Raw genomic sequence first — 7850 nt, 5'->3', positions numbered from 1 at the left:
AGCATCACCCTCACAGTGTCCAGCTTTTAGAACTCCTGTTAGGAGTCCTGCCTTTGTGGAGACAGAAGTCAGTGCCCCTGTGTATCCACCAGAGTCTCTGATACATAGAAGAGACAGTAAAAGGCACCAATATCACAGAAAATAATTGAAAAAAATCTCATTTGATCTCACTCTCTTCTCTTATACTTAACTTTCTCATTAGTTTCCTTTCTACAATTTTTCTCCTCATTTGGCCTTCTTTCCAAACATTCTTAATTGTACTGCCTCCTCTGGAACTTTTTCAATTTTTAAAGTGGAAACTTTACTTTTTATCTGTTCTCTGCATGAAATAATTTATTCTCTCCCCACTCATACTTTGGTGCTTATATCTCTAAAACCATCAGAATGTGTGGCACAACAACAATATCCTAATAATAGAACTTATTGCCTCTACAGTTTAATAGCCATATTTCAGAATTTAAATTTATATCTTTACATTTCACCCACTTTTTATGGCTTATTTATATTTGATGTTTCTAGCTTCTCAGATATCAAAGTCTCTTTTTTAAAAAAAAAATCTATTTCACACAAGGTCTACAGGGTCTCACTATGCTGATCAGACTCATATCGATCCTCCTGTTTTTAGCCTTCCAAGCACTGGGATTACAGATGTGTGCCACCATAACCAGTCTCCTTCGCAGTCTTGGCAAGCTCCCAGGATGGGGCTGGTACAGCAAGCCAGAGGATCAAATCCCAGGCACGGAACTCCGCCTAAGCAGGCCCTTTAGTCCACTGAGCTATCTGGCCAGCTCTCAAAGAGTCTGTTTTTAAATTTTTAAACATGAGTGTATCTCAAATTGTTTCCAGTATGCTTTATTCCAAGATTACCATACACTCCAGTGGGATAGAATGCGTTTACTTTCTTCCTTCTATAACATTAAAACTTCTCTAACTAGATTGAATTTTATTATTTCTACTAACAAATACCTCTGATCATCACTCAAAATACTGCTTACATCCAATATTTTTCATGAGCTTTACCTGTTCTGATTTCAGTCTAGTACTTCTTAGAATTCCAGGAGTCTGTGTGAGCCCTACTTTAGCCATTTTTTGTCAACATGCAGAATTTGTCTGTGTCTATGTAGCTTTGTCTGGAAATGCATTTGCTTGTCTCATTAGACCCTTCTTTATGCCTTTGTTATTAGAATGCAGAAAATCCTTTTTTATTTACATAAAGTTATCCAGAAATTTAATAAATTATGTATTGAAACAAATAAGACAACCTATTATTACTCAGAGTTTGAAAACATCATCTTTATTCTCATTATGTCTTCTGAAATTAAAAAAATGAATAACATACAAGATAAGACAGTCGATGTTACTGAGGACTACATGCATCTTATAAACCCTCTCTCTAGGAAAACAGCTCATTTCCAGTACTTTATAACCACTTGCATGTTTCCTTGTGCTGCCTCAGCGGAGTAAGCAAATCACTGTTTCCTATGTTTCTTCTATTTTCATGTCTGGGTTGTTTAAATCTTATCTTGTTCTGTCTATTTGTCATTCCTCCATTTGAAATTAGTGTGACTAGTGACAGTTCCTGAAAATGTCCCATTGCAAAAGAAGAGTTTATGGATTGGAAAAAATGTGTTCTAACCAATAAACTGCAGATATGCATTATAGAACTGAATCTTATTGAATTGTCAGTGAAGTGTCCTTGTGTAAGTGGGTGGGTACATTGCTAGGTGTTATCATTCAAGTCAGGTACTCAGAGAAAATAAAATAAAACAGAACCAGTTGGTACCTGAGAAAATGTGGGCTGTATATGGATGTGCAAAAAACACACATAAAATAAACTGTTAATAAATGTAATTATTCTACTACATTTCCCTTGCAAGTCATTTCCTTAGGGGACTATGAAAAAGCCAGATGCTAATCTGGGAATTGTCCCAAAATTATTCTTCTGAAAAATATTAACATTCTATTACAAGAGGTTTTGCTTGGAATTATACTGAAACTCAGCTCTTGACAACCATAAATGTTTACAAGCAGCAACAAATTGGAGCAAAAGTTATGAGTTGAGGGTAAGCATTTTACAATGGATTGGAAGCAACGTGAACTATGAAATTGTTCTTACAAATGATCCTACGTCTCGCAGCATTGATAGAACTCTTCCTGCCACTGATGGTTTGAGTACAAGACAGGCATGGGGTGTCCTCCCTGGGGTGGGGTGGCTGCAGGGCTTCCCTTCTGGAAGAACTGGCGATTGCTACTATGGCTGCACACTGTAGATTCCCATGCCGAGGGTCACAGCACCCTCTCTACCTGCCAAGTAGTAATGGAACCTGTGAATTTGATTTGAATTGAAAAGTGACGGAAGTAGAACAGCATTTCTCTTGTCTTGTTAAATGCAGAAGAATTCTTTGTGAGCAAAGCACATGATAGTAAACGCTGAGAAGAGGCAAAGATGAAACACACCTGTCACTTTATGAAGCTCAGTGCTGGGTGTTTTTTTTTTTTTTTTTGTTTTTTTTGTTTTTTTTTTTTGTGAAAGCAATTGCAGCATCTGATTTGGTACCCTGACTGAGCAAGAACTTAGAAATGTTTCTGTGCATGAGAAGATTTTCAGTTCTGAATGAAGACCATGAACTTACAAGATGGAATAAAATGGTAACATCACGTTCCAGTGCTGGGAGAGCTTCAGAAATGAAACTTTTAAAGTACCAGGATATAAGACTTCTGATGTCAGTGGCCTTACACACATTAGACCCCAACCTGTGCTGTACAGGAAAGGGGGTCATAGTATGGTTTAACTCTACACCAAAGGACCAGGGTTAGGCATTATGATGTCTATAGTATGGTATATGTTGATGTCTGACTCTTTTTTCCACCACGTGAAAGAAACACAGGATGAATAATAAGGACCTTATAAAAACAATTTTAAAAAGTGTATAAAAATGAACCACCTGGTTCTTGTTAAGAACTAATCACTCACTAAATTAACTTGGTTTTTGTGTAACCTAGAGGTTTGGGGAACAAAAGAATTACTTAAACATATTTATAAAATACAGTGTTTAGGTGAAAAAATAAATTTATTGAGTAGATTTAATCTGGAGAACACAGAGCCTCGTTTTGCCATGTGGCAGTTTAACCATGTCTGACCCTGGAACCATTCTGGAAAGCATGTGGAGAGCCCTTGTAGGGAGGGAAGCCAGCCCTGGCTAATTAGGAGGAGGATTGTGCACACTCAAAAGGAGTTTGGGTTTCAATGAGACTTGACCTAGTGTTCAACTCCTCCTGTGTAGCAGGTAAGATGAAGAGGTCTAAATTCAAGATTTTTTTTAAGCCTCTTTAAACTCAGTCTAAATGTTTATAACTTGCTCAAACAGGAAATGGTCATAGTGCAGTCTCTGGACCAGCCCAAGCCTAGGAGGCCCACTGACTAGATGGAGCTGCCAGCCCCATAAAGAGGAGCAGAGGCTCAGGGTGGTGCAAGAATTGATGCCAGCGCTTCATGGACCATCGGGCCCCGGCACATAGTTACTCCAAACCAACTTGCTGTGAACATGCTGCTGTTACATACATGCATTCCGCATTGTTCTGGCCCTCGTGGGCAGTGGCCTCCTCCACCAGCTATGACTGCTAGGAAAAGATAACAGCATGGATTTGTGGAATGGGCCTCTGCGCTCTCTTCATTGTTTCCACAGTGTTTCATGTTATGTCACAGAAAGACAGCCACTTAAGAACAGTGGCACATCATTTTCACATGCATGATAGGGTGGTTATCCACTTTTCATTGCTGTTTTTTATGCTTCATGGTGAAATCTCTGAGAACTTGGGCCACTGGCAGCTCACATGTGTTGGTTTACCTGGCTCATGGCAGCTGGAGCAACCATGCATGGACTTCTCTATCGTGAAAAGTATGACACGTTTGACCTCTTTTTCTGTCCCACATGGGATTTTCTTCAGACTTGGTGGTGACACCAATGAACAAACCCAACAGACTTCACGAACTTGCCTATGCAGTATCAATTTATTGCTTGGGAGTTATGCTCCTCAAGAGCAGTGGCATCCGTCCATGCATCCACACCATCTGGCAGCTGTTTGTGACCAGAAAGCTGCAGTTGATTACTACCCCATTTGGATATACCTTCGCTCGGGGCCGGGGAGATTGCTCGGTAGAATAAGCACTTGCCTGGCAAGAGCAAGGCCTGAATTCAATCCCCGGTTCCACCAAAATAAAGAAAGAAAGAAAGAACTTTGGATATACCTTTACCAAAGCCCTATAGACTTTATGTGCCATCTATAACCAGTCTGTGCTAGGTCTTCAAGTAGTATTATCTCAATTATGGTACTTGGTGTGGGGTAAGAGCTGAAAATTGTATGGGAGGGGTAAGCAACTACACTGATTTTCCATATATCTTTTGAATATAATTACTGTGAAAGTGTTAAAACTGTGTTCTGGGATTTTTTTTTCCTCCTGAACAGCAAACAAATAAGATAGAGAATTAAGTGTTCATTTCATCCCACTGTTCTGCAGGATTTTAGATTGATTTAGGCAGCTAATAGTTACAAACCAGAATGTTGTATCTTAATTTTATAAATGTTACTACATGATTTTTCTAAGTTTCTGGGTGAGGTTGTAACAGTCAGTGCCATAAGAAAACTTCCTTTTTAAGAAACAAAAATGTTTCTGTCACTTTCCCATTCACTTTGAAAAGAATCACGGATAGAGCGTACACTACTCTTTACCATGCTTCATTTTGGCATAACATGGTGATTTGTTAAATAGAAGGGGTTTTTTTGTAAATTTTTTTTAAAAAGATTTCATTGAAGTACATATCTGCAGTTCCTCATTCATGTTGTGAATTTTTGTAGCAATCAACATTCCACAAATGAACAAACATTATATGTATTCCAACAGTTTTATTAAAGGTGAAGAAGTTACCAATTTTTACTGCATTTCTCCAAACTTTTCTGCCAACCTCTAACTCTGAATTCAGTGCTGTTTTGGACCATATATCAGACCCCATTCGTTTTATCAGTGATGGAAAAATATTTTGATATCATTTACTTTTTCAAAAGATCCAACTTTTCTCTAAGACTTTGCCATGTTTTCTTCAGGGTCTCTTTCAATAGTGGATGAGTATTCCTTCTGTATTACAGTAGTCTTGTTGGAGTGGGCACTTGCTGAGCCCACTCACTATGAATCAGTAATTGTTTTCTGCCTATTTGGTCCCCAGTGGTGAAGTCATTGTCACTTTATTGTACCTGTTTAATATTCATTTGGAATTATAAAACTAGATGCATAAATTCACTTTCTTGCATCTTGCAGTATATTGCTTTTTGATTTTAATTTGTTTCATCACAGAAAAATATTTAAAGCAATGGCAAGTAGAAACTTACTCCTGTGGTCCATGCATCCATTCCTGATTCAGTGGAGTGGTATTTATATATGTATATATAACATTTTGGTTTTCCTTCATTGTCTTATATTAAGATTAACATATTAGTTGCTTTATTGGGGTTTCAAAAAATGAAATAACCTTGCCTTTATATCAGAGGTTATTTGATCTAAACCATATAGGCTGCTTTTCTAGTAATGGGCTTGTTCCTTGGAATTGACAAACAACAATGAGCTTATTAATTAAAATTTTACATCCATATCACTTTAAAAGAGAATTTATTTGATGTGTGTATTTAGAACCCTTTTAGTGAGGTATAAGGGAATGAGGATCAGAAGACAAGAGACTTCCTGTTGGATTTTTTTAAAGAATATAAAATAGTAAAAAAAAATTAGAAACAATACAAAATTTCATTAAATAAAGTAATAGGAATTCAACAATGACTGCTTTATTGCATGATATTAACTTCAAATTTTTCGTTTAGATTACCAGATATAAAACTGCAAAACTGGTTAAAAAATAACAACAACAACAACAACAACAACAACAACAAAAGTTATAAGAAGTTAAAAAGAAAAAAGCTCAAGCATTAACTGTTCCTTTCAAAACACCAGCAGAGGGCCAGTGAGACAGCTCAATGGACTAAGCGCCTGCTTAGGCAAGCACAGGGACAGGGTTTGATTCCCGGGGAGGCTGAACACAGGAGGATCACTATGAGTGTGAGCTGCGTAGGGAGACCCTGCACCAAATACATTAAACAAACAAACAAACAAAAAGTAAGAAAGAAAAGACAAGCAGATAAAAGGCAAGTTATTAGTGATGAGACCAATCACACAACTCTTATACACACTATTATGAACATCTGGATGCCTGTTGTTTTATTGTGCATGTTTTACTTTTAATATGTTAACCTTATGTGGATTCATTGAAAGTCTGCTCAAAAGTAACACTGTCAAAAATCACTAAAATATTGTAAAATATTGTGCTATACACTGAAATAAAATTTTTGCTTGGATTTAAAAACAAAAAGAAAATATTGACATATTGTTGAAGTGTCCTATTAAGATCCAGAGTCTGCCCTTTTTGTGCTTGTATAGAAGGAAGTAGTTAAGAATTTGACCCACAAGTATACACTAACATATATGTCTGATACATATATATTATATATCATATATATTATATATATCATATATATATTTGGTGCAGGGTCTCACTGCATACTCATTTTATAGTGATCCTCCTGTTTCAGCCTCACCAGCACTGGGATTACAGGCATAAGCCACCATGTTCGGTCTTGTGGCCAGCCCAGTGTGCCTGGGGATGGGGCTGGCATGCAATGTGGTGTCAAGGATCGAACCTGAGCCCTTACACTTGCCTAAGCAGGTGCTTATTCTGCTGAGCTATCTCACTGGCCCTTGCTTATGGATTTTCATTCTCTTAGAAACTATTCTGTGGTTTAAGGAAGGACCTGGTTTGTATTTCTTTGTATCTTCAACCTTGAGTTAGTGAGTGGTCCTTCCAAGGTACATTGAGTTGGCAGTAACTCAAGTCTTAGATCTTCAGTTTAAGTAGCACAAATACCTGTGACAGTGAGGCATGACTTATTTTCTTTTATTGTTATAAAATATAATACAGAGCTTATTTTGGACAATTACTAATCATCTTCTTATTTATATGATTTATAAAATTCTTACCTGAGATCTTCAATGTGAAGAAAAACTCATATGCACATGAATTGAAGTATTGTAACTCTCTGGGTAGGAGGAAACTTCAGAGCCTTCCTGAGGATAGCTAAAGCAGAAAGTGATAGGATTGAGGTACTTAGGAGGGCTCAAATAAATAAAATAATTTATTACATTAAAAGACACATTTACTTTAATCCCCTTTTAAGTAAGTTCCTTGCTTTGAACTCACATATGACAAAATTCTTGTCACTTTCTGAAGTAGTTCTGAGAGTCTTCTTTTCTGAGTGTTATTGGTTGCACTGTATGGCTGCCTCGATGCTCTTGATTGTAAGTGTACAATTATTATTCCTCTTCTTACTTGTGTGATTCAAAGTCCTCACCTTTGTGATTATTTGGACTTGGAAGAAGAGCAAGAAGTTGCTCAAGGCCAGATCTGATAGGTGGGGGGTTGAGGAGGACACAACATCATCTTTTCGTGAGTCTGCCTTTCCACCAGATGGCATTTCAGTGGCAGCTGAATTTTTGATCACACCTTGCAAACATACTCATTAAGAGGACTCCACAGCATCTTCAGAAAGTGGCAGGAAAGTTGGGAAAATTGTGTTTGAAGCGAGGGTGAATGTTTAGGGGGGTGGTTAATGGCAATGTGTCTTTTACTATAATCTATATATTTTTAATTTAAGTAGCCAGCATATTGACTAATTACCACTTCTCATTAATGTGAAATTCAAAGACGTGAAGAACTAAAATTACCCAAAGAAAGGGTAGAAAGGATGAGAGA

The 7850-nt window shown here is 37.3% G+C and overlaps 1 pseudogene; it reads left to right on the top strand.

The window, feature by feature from the left end:
• The first annotated feature begins 698 nt into the window (after positions 1 to 698).
• On the top strand, positions 699 to 7506 carry LOC101588554 (annotated as a pseudogene).
• The last annotated feature ends 344 nt before the right edge of the window (positions 7507 to 7850 follow it).

This window comes from Octodon degus, unplaced genomic scaffold (assembly GCF_000260255.1).
Source record: "Octodon degus isolate 3935 unplaced genomic scaffold, OctDeg1.0 scaffold00013, whole genome shotgun sequence".
In the NCBI taxonomy this organism is placed as follows: domain Eukaryota; kingdom Metazoa; phylum Chordata; class Mammalia; order Rodentia; family Octodontidae; genus Octodon; species Octodon degus.
This window is presented reverse-complemented; position numbering and strand designations above follow the sequence as displayed.